Genomic DNA, 19,704 nt, shown 5'->3' with positions numbered 1-19,704 from the left:
AACCCTGAACACAAGGGTTGAGGGGGCACCCACTGCGTGCCGGGCCGTCCCTGCCCTCCGGGAGCTCCCCCACCCCCGCCCCAACGGGGGCTGAGAAGGTCTTGCGGGAAAAGCATGAGCGCTGGATGAAGTCCCCCCAAAATGACGGGGTGGGACTAGAGGGTCTCCATTCAAGTCACACTCGCCCAGGAGCTGGAGGACTCCTCCCTGGAGACTCCCCAAACGGAGGAAACCCCAGCTCCAAAAAGGAGAGAGTTCTCTCCACGTGGCCCGGCCTCTCCGCGCTCCCTCCAGGCCGCCGTGCCTGTTCTGTGTGAGCCAGGTGCACAGGCAGGCAGAAGGGGAGCTCTCAGAGCCCCCAGCCCGGAAAAGCCAACACATGCCGATGCCATTCCAGATTTGGGGGGACAGAATTACTACAGGGCTGGGATTTTCTCCAAGAGGCGAAACGGCCCTCTCCCTCTGTCTGTCCATCCGTGTGTCTGCCCGCCCCCCTTCACCACCATCACCTAAATCTGGGCCCAGAAGGATCCTGGAAGCGTGTGGCTGAGCATCCCGAGCCACGTCCCCGGCTTTATGATGATGATAGCGGGGCCGCCTAACACGTTCTTGGAGCTCCTCCGCAATGACAGCGACATCCGCGGATCCCCGGGCGGTCTCGTGAGTTAATCATGGCACCGGCAGAGCTCCAGCCAAAGCAGCCCTCGGCCCCCACAGGCTCGCCGCACACGCCACAGCCCCGGGAACCCCAACACGTTGCCCCCTTTCTGTCCTCTCCTACCTTCACCCCGACATACGGAAATCCAGAAGCGAAACCGGCATCCAATGTCTTCCACCCAAGCCGCGCATCCGTCAGGAGGGGACCAAGGCCCAGCTCAGGGCTCCCTCCTCCAAGAAGCTTCCCAAATGGCCCCCGCCGGGCCCTGCCACCCCCAACCTACTTTCCGTCTCTAGTCTCCGACATTCCGTCTCCCGTCTCTACGGTCCGTCTCTCGCTGCCCCTTCCCTGTCTGTCTGTCTCCCTCTCTTCCCCTGGAGGTCGGCTCAGTACCGCCTCCTCTGAGAAGGCCTTCCTGATTCCCCCCAGAGGAGCCTCTTCTTCCTCCGATTAGCTTAAAGAAAACTTCTCTGAATAGACCCTCCTCTCCTTAAGGACAAGGTTTTGGTCGCCCACGTGGGGTAATCTGATGTTTGTGGGGCTCCGTGTGGAATCCGCCCCGTGCAGGTTAGCGCTCGGATTTGGGGTCCAAAAGAGCTGACTCCGCCGTGGGCTGATGCTTACTAGGCGTGTGGCCCCGAGAGGAGCAGCAACGTCATGGGAGCCTCGTGCGCCGAGGAGGAGGCCCCGCCTTTCCTCGTCCGTGACACGGGAGGGCCGGCCCGGCCCAGTCCTACGGCACCAACTCTTCTACTGTCCTAGTTCTTTGGGCCCCGCATGGGAGCTCCCAGAGCCGGACCCCACGGCTTCCTGGCCCGCTGCTGGTGCGGGGGCCGCAGGTCTGGGCTCACAGTGCCCTTGGCGGCTGGCTGGCTGCAGGACCCCAGCCTCCACGTCCTTTTCTCCCAAGTGGAGGTTAGCGCAGCAGCCGCCACGCAGGGTGACGGGAGGCCCGAAGGGAACACTATCTAGAAGGGGCTCCGCACACGAGAGCGGCCCCGATGGGGCTGGCGTTCAGCCCGCCGATCCCCGGGAAGCACTAAGGGGCCGGAAGTAGTGGGGTACAATGGACGGAGCCCCGGAAGAAGACCCGGAAGCGTCCAGAGCCACCTCCGCTGCCGCATTATTCCCTGGGTGACCTCATCTATGGCATGGGAGAGCGAGATTCAGGGCCTGCTGGGGGCCTCTCCAATCCCATGAACTTCCCGATTAAAGGAATATGGGGTGGTGGCTTTGCCTCCGCCCCCCCTTTATCTGGTCGGAAAAGCCCGCCCGGCGGCCCCGCGGCTCAGGAAGCCCACTCTGACGGCGGCGCTCGGATTTACGGGCATTCTGAGTCCCGCCTCAGCAGGGCCGGCAGATTCCTATCTCACAGGCGGGGAAACGTGCCCAGAGCAGCCGCTGCGTCCATCGGGTCCCCCAGCCCGGACTCCAACCAAAGGCAGGACAGTCCCCTCCTGGACGGGGAGCTCGTGCGAAACGCGGAGGAGAGGGACCGGGGCGGCTGGGCGCCATCAAGGAGAGAGCCGGGGCTCCCTGTTAGGAAAAGTCCCGGGGGGATCCCCTCCTTTCAAGCAGCTCCCTTTCTAGCTGCCCCCAGAAGGAGGCCTGTTTCCCCATCTACCGATGCCCCCAAGGCCCCTTCCAGCTCCTACCCACGGGGCTCGGCTTGGCCAGGCTACCCTTGTTGGGCAGAGCGCGGGTGGCGAGGGAAAGCCAGCAGCCACGTCGCTCACCTGGCAAAGGCGGGTCCTCCCTCCATGGGCAAAGGCTCAGCTTTCCAAGCCGCAGCCGTGCCCGCTCTCCATCTGCTGCCTGCGGGCGCGGAGCAAGGGCGATGGGGAGACCGAGGGAGCGCTTCCCCCCTTCGGTGGCTGCGGCAGCGCGCACAGGCCCCCCCCCCCCCCCCGGCCCAGCCCCTCGCACGGTCCATCCCTCAAACTGGAAATTTACAGGACAAAGTCATTAGCTCGGCTATCAGGCCAGTCATCTGTCTCCATCTTGGCTCATCCAATTTCCACACAGACAGGGAACATGAGACGCTCGGCTTTGGGCGAGGATCCAAGCTGGGTCAGTGTGGAAAACGAGGAAGAGCAGCTCATGGAGGGGAGAAGCACGGGCCCACCTGTGCACCTGGGGCCCAACGGCCTCCCTCCCCCGTGCCGGGCCTCTGGGCCTCCCTCTCTGTTAGGGGGGCTGCAGGGGAGAGAAGGGCTCGTCCTCAGACCACCACGAGGCAGCCCTCGGGGCCCTCTCCTTTCTGACACAACCCAAGGGCGCCTCCAACACCCACCAGGGGCCAGGCGCAGAGCCTGATGAGAGTCAGGCAATGTGCATGTGCCGAACGCTCTGTAGATGGAAGGCAGGGGAGGTCCTGGAGAGCCCGCCTCTAGCCCAGGGATGGGCAGCCTTTGGAGCTCGGTGTGTCAAAATTCGCCAAAAACCAAGCATGACTCGGGTGGTGCGTCACTTGGAGAAAAAAACATAATCTCACGATATTTATAGTTTAAATAACAAAAATGTATAGTTGTACTATATAACTGTATTTAAAAACCAAAATAGATCATTAATACAGGTAGAATTGTCCTCTCTAGTGCACAGAGTGTCTACACCACACTACAGCAAACGTTTCATCCTTGGCAGGCGGCCCCAAACTTCTCTGTATGTGTGTCACTGAAAAATGGCTGCGCACGCGGACACGTGTGTCATGGGTTTGCCATCAGCGCTCCAGGAGGACAAAAGCAGCCCTGGCCACAAGGGCTAGGAGTCCTTGCTCTGCTACTCAGTGGCAAGGTGACCTTAGGCAAGTCTCTTGCTTTCTCTCAGCACCCACTTCCCCATCTGGAAAATGGGGATAATATTACTGAAGAGCCACTGAAACTCCCTTCATAGGCTGTTTCCATCTATTAGAACAGAAGCTCCCGAGAGCATCTGTCTTGCTATGCATCCCCAGTGCTCAGCACAGTACGTGGCGTGTCTTAAGTGCCTAATAAGTGGCTTTTCATTCATTCATTTATTTATTCAGCATACTGCCTACCTCACAGGCACATAAATACTGTAAGACCAAAAAATATTCCCAATGCTTGGAGTCTGAACCCAAACAAAAGAGTGCCCCATAAACATTTACTGGGCTGAATTTAGGCTCATCTCCTCAACTTCTGCCTCTGGCCCCATCATCTACCACCCATGGAGGCCATCTGGGCCTACAGAGAAAGCCTAGAGGGATTTCATACACTGGGAGGCTCAGGGGATTAAAACGTGACAAATCTTTTCTCGGATGGAGAGCTAGAGAGGCATTTGAGGATTGCTCAGTCTTGCTTCCCTCAATGGGGGGAGAGAAAGGACACCATAGCTGTAATTTTATTGGTGTAGGGAAGTTCCAATGTGGAAATGCCCTCTACCAAGGCAAATCTGCAGAATAAGATTTGTGGAGGAGATCACCTTAAATCTAGGACCTAGTGATTTCCTCCCTACTCCATGCCTCAGGCCAAATCCATCCTCCTCTAGAAAACCTCACAGTGGCTTGTGCCCATTAGGGGGAATTCAGGTTCATCTCTCCAATTTCTCCCTCTTGCCTAAATATGACAACCAGAGGGATAGGGCATCTGGGAAAGAGGCAGACAGACAACGTGAGTCTCAGATCCTAATGCCTTTTCTCTGAGCCAAAATGGACTGCCCTGGTGCAAACAGCCCAATAAATCACTTCGTGCCATCTGAAAAATGGAGTTTTTCCCAAACCAGTCTATTGTGGGTGTCGCTGATCCAAGCTCTGTTCAGGGCTCTCTCCTTCTGTCTGAGTCATCCCCCAAATCCGATTTCTCCAGGACTCAGAAGGCCTGTTTCCCTCACCTTTCAATTGATGGCAGCCCTGGGCAAAGCCAGCCTAAGACAGTTTCCCTGAGATGACCTGCCTGCAGCCACAGGGGCACAAAAAAGGGCTGAGAACCCCGGAATTTCAGGGCTTGGAAAGGGCCTCAGCAGTGCCAACAAGAGAGATCAACCCGCTCTCGCCTGCTTAAAAAACTCTAGGGATAGGAGGGCTCTATGTGAGGGCCAGCTCCCCCACAGTACGCCTACATCCTCCTCTGCCCACGGCCACCAGTTCTGCCCTCCAGGGAAGTAGGACAAGTCTGATCCCTAGTGGACAAGCCTCCAGATATTTCAAACAGCTATTACAACTCTGAGTCTTTTCTTCTCCAAGATAGTATCCCTGATTCCCCAAACCCAGGTTCCAGCCACTAAGCAGAACTGACTCCCAGCCTCCAAGGTGGCATCTGCTCCAGATGCTCGTGGATGGGATGCCGGAACGAGTGAGTGCCAAGGCCAAAACGTGATCTTGGGTGCCTGGACCACCACCAGCTCACCGGCAGAGCTGGGCCTCCCCATGTCTGCACCAGGGAAGTCGAGATGGGGGAATTACCTGAGGGACCACCAATGAGAAGAAAAACAAAAACCAGCCCCAAACCCCAAGCTTCCTAAGTTGTGAATGAAGGGAGGTCATGTAGCCATGGGGTGGGGAGGAGGACACCATGAGGTTTTTCTCCTTTTTTCAACCCTCGCCTTCCGTCTCAGAATCAGGGCTGGCAGTGAGATTAAGTGACTTGCCCAGGGTCACAGCTAGGAAGTGTTTGAGGCTACACTGGAACCCGGGTCACCCTAACTCCAGGCCCGGCTTTCTATCCACTGAGCCACCTCACTGCCCCCACCCCTCCAAGGATGCTTCTAAAGCTATTAAAAGCTTGGGGATGGCAGGTGGGCAAGGAAAGGAAAGGGAGAGCCAAGCATACAGTCTCCAGGAGGGCAAAAAATGCACAGTACAAAGCTCAGGGCCCAGAGGCCCCCTGTGCAGGGCAGAGCTCCCTGCATGGCATGCCCTGGGCAAAGCTTTGGGGTCTCCCCCTCGTCACCAAAGATTTCTGTCCCAGGGGCACGAGCCCCCACGATGGAGGTCTCTTAGGTCCCCTCTGCCTCCACCTTCCCTTTGTTCACTCTGCCTAAAGGGCTGCAGAAATACCAGGTGGTGGTGGTGGTCGTCGTCATCATCACTATCACCACCACCACCACCACCACCATCATCATCATCATCATCATCATCATCATCATCATCATCATCATCACCATCATCATCATCATCACCATCACCATCATCACTATCATCATCATCATCATCATCACTATCACCATCATCATCATCATCATCATCATCATCATCATCATCATCACCATCACTATCACCATCATCATCATCATTACTATCACCATCACCACCACCATCATCATCATCATCATCACCATCATCACTATCATCATCATCATCACTATCACCATCATCATCATCATCATCATCATCATCATCACCATCACTATCACCATCATCATCATCATTACTATCACCATCACCACCATCATCATCATCATCATCATCGTCGTCGTCGTTGTCACTATCACCATCATCACCATCACCACCATCATCATGCTCTGGGGGACAAGTCAGGAAGGCTTCCAAGGGGAGGTGAGATGCATGAAATGTCAGAGATGAAGGTAGTTTTTGCTTCAGAGCCTGACTAGCCTGGACTGGGGAGCGTGAGTGTGTCCACCCTACAACATATGTCCACACTCCGTTTTAAGATAATGTGAGGGTGCTCCCCACCTCTATCCCCGGACGGGCCGCGCACCTTCTTCCCTCCTCCCATCCCAGCCTCCCAGCTCAGGATCAGGCCGCCTGGTAACTCCCCAGAGCAGTAACAGCAAGCCCTGGAAGCATCGTCCCATCAGCTGGGAGCCCAGAAATGACACGCCAGGAGGCTCCCCCCAGCCGAGAGCCAGCATCCCTCTGAGGTCTCTAGCACAGCCCCACAAGAGCCTTTGCTAGACCAATGAGGCAGATTCTCTATCCAGAGGGCCAAAGCCCTGGTGCCTGTGGAGCCTCCCAGGGGGGTCAAGGGGGAGCCTCCCAAAGGGGAGCCCAAGCAGCGGCTCGGCTTCTCCTTCCTTTGGGGCTCGGCCTGCCTCTGTGCATGTTCCCTGCTCAGTGCCCGCCCAGACGCCTCTGACCCTCCCGAGGCTCCTCCAGATCCCCCAGCCCGGGGGAGGCCTTCCCACTCTTACAGCTCTCACCCTGCTTGTGTCTCCTTCCTTTACCCTTCCTGCTACTACATGACAGAAGTGCCTGGAAGGGGAAAGGGCTGATCCCAGAAGGCGCCCCATCGCCGTGTCAGACGTCAGGCCGCCTCCTTGTTCTTCAGAAGAGGCCTGGAGGAGACAGCCCGGGCTACCCGGTGCCTGCAGATGGCTGGATCTACGCACTCTGCAGTCCCTTTCCAGCTAGCACAGTCGGTCTGTGATGCGAAGTCATGAAGGGCATCCCTCAGCCCTGTCCGGAGAGCCGTGAGGGGGTCATCCGGCCTTTGCGCCTCAGAAAAGGGCAGGGCAGGATGGACTGTCTTCTAGACTGCCCACCCTCTAGAAAGCAGCCGGAGGAAGGACCCTCGAGTGTGTCTCTTTCTTCCTTCTTCATCAGCCACTCTACCACCCCATCAGCACCGACGCAGGCATGGGACAAAAAGAGTGGCAGCCCGTCCTGTCCACTACACAGAGGGTGGCTCGGCCCAGAGGAAGCACAATCTCTTCCGCAGGGCCCAAAGTCAACACCGGGCGAGTTCTCCTCTGTGGGGGAAGTCCGGCCCCCAAGAGACAGCACCAGAGAGGAGAGGCAGGAAACCAGAGACAGGCACAAAATCGGGTTTTTGTTTCCCGTTTAATTGGTACATTCGTGTGCACTGAACTGTGGCCAGACCTGCCGGCACAATTTTCTCTCCAATCACAGCTGGCTCTTATTGAGACCAAAACATGGAGGCAGGGGAAGGGAGGAGAGAAGAGAAAGAAAAGAAACGTCATGGAAAGGCAGGGAGGCAGGCGGCTCCGTGCCACCAAGGATGGGAGCTTGATGAGGAAAGCGCTCCCTTCTCTGGGGCATTTTACAAACATTCCACTTGATTTTCCCTGGTTCTCCACCATTAAGTTACGAGCTCCCCAGGAGGAATGTGTTTTCCATTAGACACTGCTCCTCCATCTGGCCTTTAAAACAGCAATTTTCTCTGTAGAAAGGAGAATAAAAAAAAAAAGAAGCAGCGGCAGCCTGAGCCCTGGGCTGGGGACGGGAAGGGCTGGGAGGGGGGCTCTCTCCAAGCAGAGGGGCCTTCCCAGAGGTCAAGAGAGAGTCCAGGGACGGTCTCCAGCTCTTAGAGCTTTGCTCCCTCTGGGCTGAGCCTCCAGGAGAGGACACAGAGAATCCCGGATAAGAGAATCGTTGATTTAGAGCAAGAACCTGAAGCCAGAAAGCCCAGCACTCTTGTTGGACACATGAAGAAACTCATTTAGGCCAGGTCTTCTTGGTGCGAAACCCAGAATGCTACCCACTGAGCCACACTGCCTTCCTCACGGAGTCATTTAATGAATGCCTGCACAGCCTGGGACAAGTCACCCAACTCCTCTGGCCTCACATTCCTCATCCATAAAATGGACAGAATGAACCCTGATGTCCCTTTCAACTCCAGACAGAGGGTATTATCTTATGGGGCACCGTGGGCCTCAGTTTCCGCAGGTGGGCTAGCTGGCCTCAGGGGTCCCCTCAGACTCTCCATCTGTGGCCTCATGTGAGGACTAAGCAGCCTTGTGACATCTTAGAGGGCCAATGGGAAAGGCCTGCCTCCTTATGAAAGCCCAACTCAAGGGGCACCATCCATCCAGGCCTCAGTTTCTTCATCTGTCATATCTCTGAGGACCCCTCCCTGGATCGGGGGCTGAGGCATCCCCCTCACCTGCATCCCGGGCCAGGGACCAATCATTCTGCCTGCTGGGAGGAGCCCCCGCGAGGGGGACCCTGTCTCAGAGGCACTAGCACAGCCCAAATGGCCCCGTCATTGTTCCCTGACATCCAGCCTAGACCCGGCTTAATGGGCCTTCCAACCCTGGGGCCAGGACTGCCCCGGGGCCAAACAGAAGGGTCCGGCTCTGCCTGGTGCTCCCCCCCCCCTTGTAAAATGAAGGGGTCAGCCAGGACAGCCCCTAGAAGGCCTCATTCAACTCTAAATCCACAGATGACTCTGCAGACCTCTCTGAGCTTTAGCTGAACAACAGCATCATGGGGATCCCCCTCATCCGTGACGTCTCCCCAGTGGAATGTCAGCTCCTCGAGGGCAAAGCCTGGTGGGCAGTTCTGTTTATGTCTCCAAAGTTTAGCACAGTGCCAGGCACACAGCAAGGGCGTAATCAATGTTCTCTGATTGACTGGGCAAATGAGATGTCTGAAGACATTCTTAGTCTCATAATCCTATTAATTAGAATCTAGTTCCTCACCTACAGGAGTTTTTAGCTATTTTATGTCATGGAAAGAACAAAATAGTTCAGGTCAGAGGCCCAAGTTCAAATCCTACCTCTGCCACTTATCATCCAAATCCCTTTCCCTTTCTGGGCTACCATTTCACTGTTCTGCAAGTACAAGAGTGGGGAGAGAGAAGATTACAGTGTGGGAAGAGAGGCAGTTGGATGGCATTCCTGTGGTTCTAGGAGACTCCCCTCAGCAGAGCCACCGTGTTACCTGGACCGTCCGACAGGCTGAATGGAGCCCTGGGTCCATCTGAAGCCCCCTGGCGGCTGGAGCAAGGATCCTCGCCCGCTCCCGGCTTCCTTTGCCCTCGCTACCTTTGCTCCTGTAGGAGCACAGCAGCCCCGTATTCTAGGGAAATCGGGAGCTAGTCTTGGAGAAGAGAACTCTGGCTACAGTCACAAGCCTTGGGTCCAAATCCTCTAACATTTACCACCTTATATGACATTGGGCCAGATATTCAAAGTCCTCTGGGCCTCAGTTTCTTCATCTGCAAAATGAGGGAGGGCTGGACTAGCCTGGCCTCTAAGGATGCTGCCAGCTCTCCAGCTAGACCCTACAAGCTGTTCTTTACTATGGGAAGCTAGAAGGAAGAACTTGATTGAATTCTCAGCAGCTTCTTCATGGCAAAAACATCTGCTTTAAGAATCAATGGGGGGGGAGGGGCAGCTGTGTGGCTCAGTGGATTGAGAGCCAGGCCTAGAGATGGGAGGTCCTGGGTTCAAATCCGGCCTCAGACACTTCCCAGCTGTGTGACCCTGGGCAAGTCACTTGACCCCCATTGCCCACTCTTACTACTCTTCTGCCTTGGAGCCAATACACAGAAGTTAAGGGTTAAAAAAAAAAAAAAAAAAGAATCAACGGCTGGGTGAGCAGTGGGAGGAAGCCCATTTTCCTCTCTCAGCTCCCTCCTCCTCTAAAACCATGGACACAGACACTGCACCTGCCCTCCTGCCCCTGGGAGGCCAAGAAGTTTGGAGTTTGGGACAAAAAAGTCCTGGTCCAGCTATCTATGTATTTATCATCTGTCCCTCCATCCCTCCATCCATCTTGTCTTTCTCTCTCTTCCTTTCTTTTTCTCTCTTTCCTTTCTATCTTTCTTTCATTAGCACCAATTCTTAGCCAGAAGAGTGGCATGGGCTGGACAGCTGGGGCTGAGTGGATGGTCCCAGGTCACACGACTAGTCTGAACCAGATCTGAACCCAGGTCCTCTCACCTCCAGACCTGGCACTCCATCCACCCCTCCGCTGCTCCTGGTCCTTTCCTAATGTTCTTCCCTCCCAGATGAAGCAGCCCCGCATTCCCTGGTGCTCTCACCACCCTCAAAGCTGCTGCTTCTGACTCATCGGCCAGGAATCGCAAGACTTTCAAGGGAAGGGTCCTGGGGCAGCAGCAAGTCAGCCCAGCCCAGCCCAGGAGCGCAGGTCACAGCTAAGAAAGCAGGCGCTCCCTGAGGGCCCAGCTGGGAGTAAAATAAAAGGATCCCAGAATTGGGGGGCAGGTGTCTAGGGCTACTCGCCTCTCTGGGCCTCAAATTGACCCATCTGTTAAATGAGAGAGCCGGCCCACACAAGGTTCTTGGTACCTTCTAGGGCCTGACGGATGGCCCCAGGATTCCGATGAAGATGATGGTCATTTTCATGGTACCATCAAGCCCTGGCATGGCTTCTGTGTGGGGTCTGGGGGCATTTTATTAGAAAAGACTGAAAATAGTCACTTAAGACATTTTGCTTGAAAACAAATTAAAATAGGAGATATTTTGTTTTAATATAAGAACAAGCTAGTCTAATTACAGTTAGGTTATTTCATTTTATTCAGGGGGAAATGGGCCTCAGTTTTCTCTTCTGTAAAAACAAGGGGTAGGGTTAGATGAGGCCACCTCCAAGGCACCTTACCAATTAATCTAAATCTATAATTCTAACTGTGGGGCTCAGTTTCCCAATTTGTAAAGTGACAGGGGTGGACTGTCTTAGATCTAGAATTTTATGATCTGACTACATAGGGGACCCATCAGACTGAAAGCTGAAAGGGGCCTTGGGGAGTTACCTTGTCTCCCACCACCTTATTTCAGGGCCTTGTCACTTCTCCCTAGAAAGCCATCTAAAAGGTTGTCTTTCCTCCAGTAGGACTCCCTCCTCCCACCCCAAACTTCCCACAATCCTACAAACACACTGAGAAGATGCTTTCACTCATTCAACAACTATTGCTGGCTTCCCCCATCCTTTATGGGATCAAATACAAAATAAAAGTCCCAGAGATAAAGGGGACCCTCTCAAGCTATCTGATCCAACTTATATAACAATAACCACCACCACGAACATCAATACAACACCTCAAATTCACTCCCTTGTCACAACTGGACAGGTGTTGGGTGTTATCATCATCCCCCATTTACAGATGCAGAAACTGAGACAAGTCCAGGATCACACCACTAGGAAGTGTCTGAGGCAGGACCCAAACTCAGGTCTTCCTGACTCCCACATCCAGCATCCTGTCTATCACCTGCCCAGCTTCCTCCTATGTGTCCAACAAGCAGTTCACAACATGCCTACTACGTGCAGAGACTGTGGTCAGCACTGGGGATGCAAAGACAAAACTGAACAAGCCTTTACCTTTCAGGCAGCTTACAGTCAAATAATCATAAGGGTGCCGTCCAGGGGAGTGGAATTCGAACCCAGGTCCTCAGATTCCTTCTGAGTTCTCTTCTCACCGCCGAATAACAGTCTGAGATATGGACAGAGTATGCCTTTAAGCCCAGAAGACCCCTACTGGCTGTGTGACCCCCTCAGCCTACCATCTCCCTGCAAGACGGAGGGAAGAATGACCAGGGAAATCACAGGTCCAGGTCCCACTGCTACATAATAATACTATTAAAAATTAAGTTAATCACAAATGTCAATAGTAATTGTTAGCTTGTCAGCTCCAGGAGTGGGGAGGGAAGAGGGGAGGGAGAGAAAATGAATCCTGTAACCATGGGAAAATAGTTTAAAATGAACAAAAAGAAAGAAGAGAAAAAGAAAAAAAGAAAATAATTGTTTATTAATGATATTATTCTCTGGGAGCCAAAAGCCCAGGCAGTAGTACACCTGCTCAGTGTTCTCCATCTGTAAGATGGGAAAGAACCCTGTCCCCAGCCATGGTGGGGATATCTCTACAGTAAAATGATGTGACCACTAAGCAGAAATCCTCTGACAGCAAAGACTTGGGGAAAGACAATGGTTTGTTATTACTCATCACTAAGAAACAGTGGCCCAAGGGAAAGCTGGGCACATGTTGGCTAAGAGAAGAGGCAAGGAGAAGCTCATTATACACCGACACTCTCCCAGAGCCAGGGAGGCAGCAGCTAGCTGTGGAATCCCACAGGGTGCCCAGGGGCCTTGCCAGGTTCCAGAGAAGAAAGCCCCCCCCATTGGCCGATGCATCTCCCCCCGGGGTTAAGCCTGCCCCAGCTCCAATCCATGCCAGTTCAGTCTTTTGAGGAGATCCGATCCCCTAAACAAGCCCTTCAGAGGCAAGAGAGTAGGTTGTGACTCTGGGCTTGCCCCCTAGCCAGCCCTGGCTGCAGAGAAAGAGGTTTCCTGGCCCCTGGCCATGTCGGCACCCAGAAGAAAGTGAAATCCTGCCCATAGATATCTCGGGCACAGGGCTGCGTGGTGGCACAGAGATAAGAGGCCAAGGCTTCTTCCTCCAGCATGAAACCTTCTAACAATGAGAGCTGGACCCAAGGAGCAAGGAAGTGGGGGCTCCTCTTTCTTAGGGGTCTTCAGGAAGCAGAGGACACTGCTAGATTGCGGGGAGGGGCCCCTGTGGGAAGAGGCTGGACTCAATGGCTGAGGGTCTTCCATCTCACAAGGCTGTGGTGAAAGTCACTTAAGCCAATTCCTTCCTTTTACAGATGAGATTGAAATCAAGGCCCAGACACTTGCCCAAGGTCACAAAGATAAGTGGCTGAGCCAGGATTTGTACACAAATCCTCTGGCTCCAAATCTAGGGCTCTTTCTACCACCTTTCCTCAATTCTCTCTCCCATACACAATGTCCTCCCTCTCCCTCCTCTCTTTCTCAGCCTCCCTCTCTGGTTCCCTATCTGTAATACAGGGGAAATAAATCCTCATTCTACTTAAATCACAAAGTTGATTTTTTAAAAATCCTCAAAGCTATATAGTTATTGTTTAACCTTTAATATTGTTGTGGGATCCATGATCAGTCAGTCAATCAACAAGCATTTCTTAACCACCTTAGGTCCTGGGCACTAGGGCTACAAAAAGGAAAGCGGACTAGGCTAGAATCAGCAGGTCCAACATCCAGGAGTGTATACACAAACATAGTACCTGGGAACCAAGAAGACCTCCCCCCGAGCAGCAGCCCTGAAGGAAGCAAGGGGGCCCCAAGGGAAGACAGAGGGGAAGGAAGGGATTCCCAACAGGATGGGGAACAGCTCAAGGGGAAGCTCCTGGAGGGCGGGGATCCCAACATCTCCAAGCTTGGAATGACCCCCTATGAGCCAACACAAGTTCCCTATATGGGAACTACCTAATACACAGTGGCTGGATCAGGGAAAAAAGCCCCTTTCTCTCCCAATCTGTGCCTTGGGAATTAGCTAGACCTTCTCTAAAATCGGAGTCAGGAATGATTGATCCAAGTACTGCCAGAAGTACATCTCTGGATGGAGAGCCTGCCTCCAGCACCCTCACTTGAGAAGCATTGGGAGAGCTTTTCCCCCTCGAATCCCATCCGCCGCCAAGCAGGCAATAGCATCCCTCCGCCCCCTTCTTGGCACTCACCCACGGGCCATGGCCCCAAACTGAGCTCTCCTCCCTTCTACACAACTCAGAAGCTCCCTGTGCTTGCCCTTCTCTGGCTCAGCTTCCTGAAGCACAGCTCAGGCCGCGCCACTCCTGTGCCCAAGACAATCCTCATCGTCTCTGGGGCCTCATGGCAAATCTGCACCCCACACACTGGCTTCTTCTCTGGGGCCTCATGGCAAATCTGCACCCCACACACTGGCTTCTTCCTCCATGTACGGGCTGAGGCACGTCCGTTCTCTGGGTCCAGCCCCCACTCCCCCTATCTAGCCTCCATGTCCAGAAAGTTCTTGCTGTTCTTCCTCTCCTCTCGGCAGCCCAGGCTCTATTCAAGACTCCAATACTGCCTCCTGTGCAGGCCCTGGTCCTCCCTGAGCCTCCAGAAAGTCCTGCCCTGAATCACTCCACAGCGACCCCCTGTCCATCTCCATCGGTGCTCACAGGGTCTCCCCAGACAGAAAGGGGGCTCTGAGGCGCTCATTTTTGGTCTCAGGGCTTTGAAAATAAACACGAGGAGAACTGACCTGAATATAAATGTTCTGCATTAAGAGTAATGGGATCATTCTTAGGAATCCAGGAAGAAATTCAGAGGCGGCATATGAACTCTGTGGAGTGCCTTACTAAAGTCATCTCATTCAGTTCTCAGGGACACGGAAACCAGGAAACAGTTATCACCATCACAGAATTTGAGCATCGGCAGGACTTTGGTGGGTGTTTAAACCTAGCCCTTGCAATGGAGTCCCCAGCAGAACTCCTTGACAGGCGGTCACCCAGCCTCCACGGCCCTTCAAGGCAGCCCTCCCACTTTGAGACAGCTCTCATGGCGGGGAAATTCTTCCAGAAATCAAGTGTCAGTTTAGCTCTTGGCAAGTTCTAACCTGCACTCCTACGGCTCTGCCCTTGTGTCTCCATTTCAAAAAGTGAAGCGACTTGCCCAGGTCACTGCTCAGGCCGTCCAGATGTCCATTATTCTGTCTCTAGTGGAGATGCTGCTCTCCAGGGGAGTTCACAATCTAATTAGGCAGACTAGATTTAGGAGCCCAAAAGTGGCTACAAGGACAAAGTCAGGAGGACATCGACATGGCGACATGGACAGAGGCCAACCAACGCAGGCCAGAGATCAACCAGCAGAGGAAGTCAGAGAAGATCTCTTTGTCACCCTCAGGGCACCGTGGTGAGGGGGTTGGGACAGAATGGCCTCAAAAGTCCCTCCTACTTCTGAGACTGGGAATTGTCTCAGGAAATAAATCTAGGCAAATGTAGGAAGTGGAACTTGAACTCAGATCCTTCTGACTCCAACTATCATTCATATTTCAATGGTTTATGAATGGAAACATCTATTAAGATCCTACTATGAGCTGAATAGTTAACTATGACTATTTTTAAACATCAAGGGAGGCTCCACAAAATAGAAAGGCCTTGAATTGGCCCCAGAAAGACTGAACAAGGAGGGTAGAGAGGCTACAAAAGGAAGAAAAAGCCCAGGCAAAGTGAAACCTGCCCCCTCCTTCCCCACTCCAGGCCCATAAAACCGCAACATTCCCACTGAGAAGAAACAAGATGGGAACCCCCAGGAATGGTGGCCTTCTAAAAGCAACCTTGGTGAGGCCTCAAGGGATGAAAGAAGAGGAGGCTCAGATGGAATTTCAAGTGGGATTAGTCTGCGTTCCTTTAAACTCAGATGGAGAGAGAGAAGAAAAAGAGGGGCAGAAAGAGAAGGGAGAGGGGAGAAAGGAGAATGGAGGAGGGAGAGAAGAAAAAGAGAGGGGCAGAAAGAAGGGAGAGAGGAGAAAGGAGAGAGAAGGACAAGGAGAAAGAGGGGGAATGGAGAGCGGAAAGGAGGGCAGGGAAGAAAGGGGGAAGCAGTTAAGAGACAAAGCCAAGAGAAACCCTGACTTCTGTCAACCTTGGTATTCTGGAAGAATCCCCAGAGCTCCAACTACCAGGGGAGTCCTTCACTGGCTTCCTGGGCAGGTCCTTGGAGAGGCCTCGACAAGCCTAACAGTCCCAGGACTCTGATCTCTTCCAGGTAGGGCACTCTCAGAGCTTCAAAGAGGCCCTGGTGGGATATGCCCAGACCCCACAGGCAGTGAGCAGCAGATCTATGATCCACTTCTCCAATTCTGGCTATATTCACTGACCCAAGTTACCACACAGGTGCAGGCAGGGGCTGTTTTTGCCTTTCTCTGTATCCCCAAGCACAGTGCCTGGCAAACAGTAAGTGCTGAATATATGCTCCATGAATCTGGTTCAGAGTTCTCCCTGGCCCCTGGAGAACAAGGTGTCCTGAAGCCCTTCAAGCCTCTGGACACCTTCTCAGAATCATGTTCTTAAATGCAAAGAATAAAAGATGCAGGAGTATAAAGGAAACTAGTTGGGCTGAAATTCGGTTATTGGGGAAAAAAAGAAAAGACCAAGGTCTAAGCTTGGTGCCTAGACTCCTGCTCTGGATGTAGGCTTCTAAATCAATTAGTCCCCCTGGACCTCAATTTCTCCATCTGTTAAAAAAAAAAAAGGCCTCTAGGGTCCCTTTTTCCATTTGCTAAGGGGCTTACCCTCTCTGAGCCTCTGTGAAGGGAGTGGGCTCCTGGGTCTCAGAGGCCCTTTCCAGGCCCCTAGAAAGTAGCTCCTAAGTATCAGAGGCAGGAAAAAGAGTCCAGAACCCCCACCCTAGACTGGAAATCCAGCCCTCTATCTCATACCCACCCTTCCTACTTCTCAAATTGACCACACATATCGATTTAAAGGGTCACTAGCACCTGTGCCAAACCCTTGGGCCTTGAGAACAAGGAAAGAAAATCAAGTCAGGCCTGGCTTTCCCCACCCTCCTTGGAGTTCCCCAAGGGGCTGGGGGTAGGTGGTCCACTCTCCCAGCCCCAAACTCCACCTCCCATGAAGCCATAATCCTCTGCAGGAGGGCTGCTGCGCGATTATGATGTCATGAGCAGGGAATTATGTTATTAGGCCAGGGAACAGCCTTCAGGCGGGTACAACTCCCCCAAACAAAGGCTTCTTTGTCATGGAAATGTCCTGAGTCACAGAAGACCCCCCAAAGCAGGCAGCCCCAGAGAAGAGAATCCCCTCCACCTCTAAATGGAGAGAAAGGAAGAGGAGGCTTCTCCTCTCCCCCCTTCCCACTCACCTGTCCCCCCCCCCAGTCCCCCAGCTGCCAAGGCCCATCCCCAATTCATCCAGCTGCACTTGGCTGGCCAGAGACAGCCTCAGATTTGGGAGAGGAATAGCAGCAACTTTTACTGGAAGTGCTGGGGGAGGAAATAGTTTTTGAATGACACGGCTGCTCCTCCAGCCAGCAAGCCAGCCAGGCAGCTCCCCATTTGTGCTGTCTCCAAAGAATCATTTTCTGGTTGGTTTGGGCTCGGTGGCCCCCGCCCTCCCCAGGGAGGGCAGCTTCCCAGGGAGGGGGAGTCGCCGGGCACGGATGCCTCTCTCTTCTCCTTTCCCTCAGGCCCCTCACAGGCCACGATTCCAGCGGCAGAGCTCACAAGGGGTCTCGGCTGCCTTCCAGGCCCACGTTTTAGAGAGGACAGAGCAGCCCAAGAAGGACCTGATGGTCCAGGGATAGCACCTCGATGATAAAGGGCTGGAAGTGGCTACAGAGGCGAGGCAGCACTTTGTACAGGAGGACAGTGAGGCCTGGGGAAGCTCCCCAGGGCATCCGAGGAAGGCTTGAACCCCAGTCCTCTGCCTTCTGCCTCCCGCCTCCCGCCTCCCGCCTCCCTGAGCATCCACCACAAGCTCTGTCCCCACTCCAAGCCAGTGGCCAGCCATCTCCAGCTCCCACGAGCTGAAGTCGCTCAATCCACTCTTATGGAGTATTCCGGACAGGCTGGCTCACAAGGCCTTCCCATTCCCTGCTTTTCCATCCCTTTGGCCCCCCTGTGCCAGGCACTGCCAAGCAGGATCTCATTTGGTCCTCACGGCGTCCCTGAGGCACATGCTATCATTACCCCCATTTTACAAGTGAGGAAACTGAGGCAAGCAGGAGCTAAGCCATCCTGTCTAACATTTAGAGAGCGCTCACTCGGGGCCAGGCGCTGCGCTTTGCCCACGGGATCTCCAGGTGCTCTTATTATCCCCTTTCCACAGAGGACGAAGCGGGGCTCCTGGGCGGCCCGCCTGTCAGGCTCACGGGCCCCCTCTGCTCTCTCTGGCCATTCTGTGGGCTTCCTAAAGATGAACTCCCTGAATGGATGGATCCTCTGGAGTCTGGACGGGCCACAGAGCCGCTCCTCCCCCATGCCGCAGCTCTTTTCTGGGTCCCCACGGCCCTGCTGCGTCCTCAGAGGACCCCAGAGGATCAGCCCCTCCAGAGCCCCTCTCTCGGCCATGGTTGGGGTCCCAGAGGCACAGAATGGGGCAGGGGAGGGCCGGAGGGCAAACAAAGCCACATGACGACAACTTTATTAAATCCATGTAACAAGTTCTCAGTTTCTTGTAAAACCCTCTTTAAGGTTCTGGATGTCTGAAATGTCTCGGTCTGCTCAAGGACAGCAAGTTCACAACGGGGAAAACAACTAAGAAGCCAGGAGCGGCCATGTACCGGCAGTCCCCCATGATCTTGTCCTTTCAGATGAGTCAACAGATGGACAAGCTCTTGGGGGAAGGGCAGGCCCCACGGCCCTGCTGCCCAGCTTGTCTGGAGGGCCAGCGGGAAGGCGCCAGGAGTGCTCCCCAAAGCAGGGAGGCGGCCTTTAAGGGGGGCCCTGCTGGCTCCCTTATTCTACAAGAGGCAATGGAGGGCCGCGGGCAGAGCGCTGGAATCCTGAGTGAGAAGCATCCGGGCCCGGATCCCGACTCCATAGGAGGCCTCGGACCCTGGGAGCCCTGGCTTCGCTTCCGTCACAACTGGACTGTCGGACTGGGGTCCCTTTCAGCTCTAAATCTATGAAGCTCTGTGGCTGTCGGGGCTGGGAAGCAAGGGAGAGCCAGGACAGAAAGCCAGAACCTCCCTGAGGCCCCCGGACAGGCAGGCACGTGCACACGCACACACGTTAGTAGATAAATCGGGGGAGCTGGGTTTTGAGAGCAGTGTCTAAGCAGACCCTGAGGGGGTGGAGACCATGAGAAAAGGGGGCAAAGGAGAGAGAGGGAGAAGAGGAAGGGAGAAAGAAGGTGAAAGAAGATGAGGAAGAAGGAAGGAGAGGGAGAAGAGAGGAGAAGGAAGAAGAAAAGGAAAACAAAGAGCAGGAAGCAGAGGGAAAAGGAGAAGGGGAAGAAGGAAGACGAGGAAGGGAGGGAGAAGAGCAGCTCGTATCGGGGAAGCCCTTGACGCTTTGACAAGTGATCTCCTCTGATCCTGAAAACAACCCTGAAATAAGGGAGGCCGGATGGCCATCACCCCCATTTTACAGACAAAGACGCGGAGGCTCCAGGAGGCTAAGGCCAGAGGAGCATTCTGGAGTCAGCAGCCCTGGGCAGGGAAGCCTGGCTCCTCTCGGTGTGGAAGGGGGAAGGGTCGGCCCACGTGACCCTGGAATCCCCTCCGGTGCCGGGGGCCATCCTAGGGCCAGCCTCAAGTCAAACCACTAGACTAGAGCCCGAGGCAGCACCCCCACCACATGAGGCCTGTCCGACCTGTCCTGGGCACTTTGTGTGCGGACACAAAGATAAGGAGGGGCCAGCGTGTGGGTCCAGAGGCCGGCTGGGCCGTGCTGTGCATGGTGCCCCGAGTCAGTCCCCTCCCAGCTCTGGCCCTCCGTCTTCTGCTCTGTAAAGGGGCCTCTGCTGCCCTGGATCCCGGCAGCATCCTGTTCCTAAATGTATACGCTGTGCTGTGTGCACATGACAAAGGCGCTCGCCGCGCCACCCCAGCACCGGCTCTCTGCTGTAGAACA

This window comes from Gracilinanus agilis, chromosome 1, assembly GCF_016433145.1.
Source record: "Gracilinanus agilis isolate LMUSP501 chromosome 1, AgileGrace, whole genome shotgun sequence".
NCBI lineage: Eukaryota > Metazoa > Chordata > Mammalia > Didelphimorphia > Didelphidae > Gracilinanus > Gracilinanus agilis.
The sequence above is the reverse complement of the archived record's forward strand: the minus strand, read 5'-3'. Positions refer to the sequence as shown.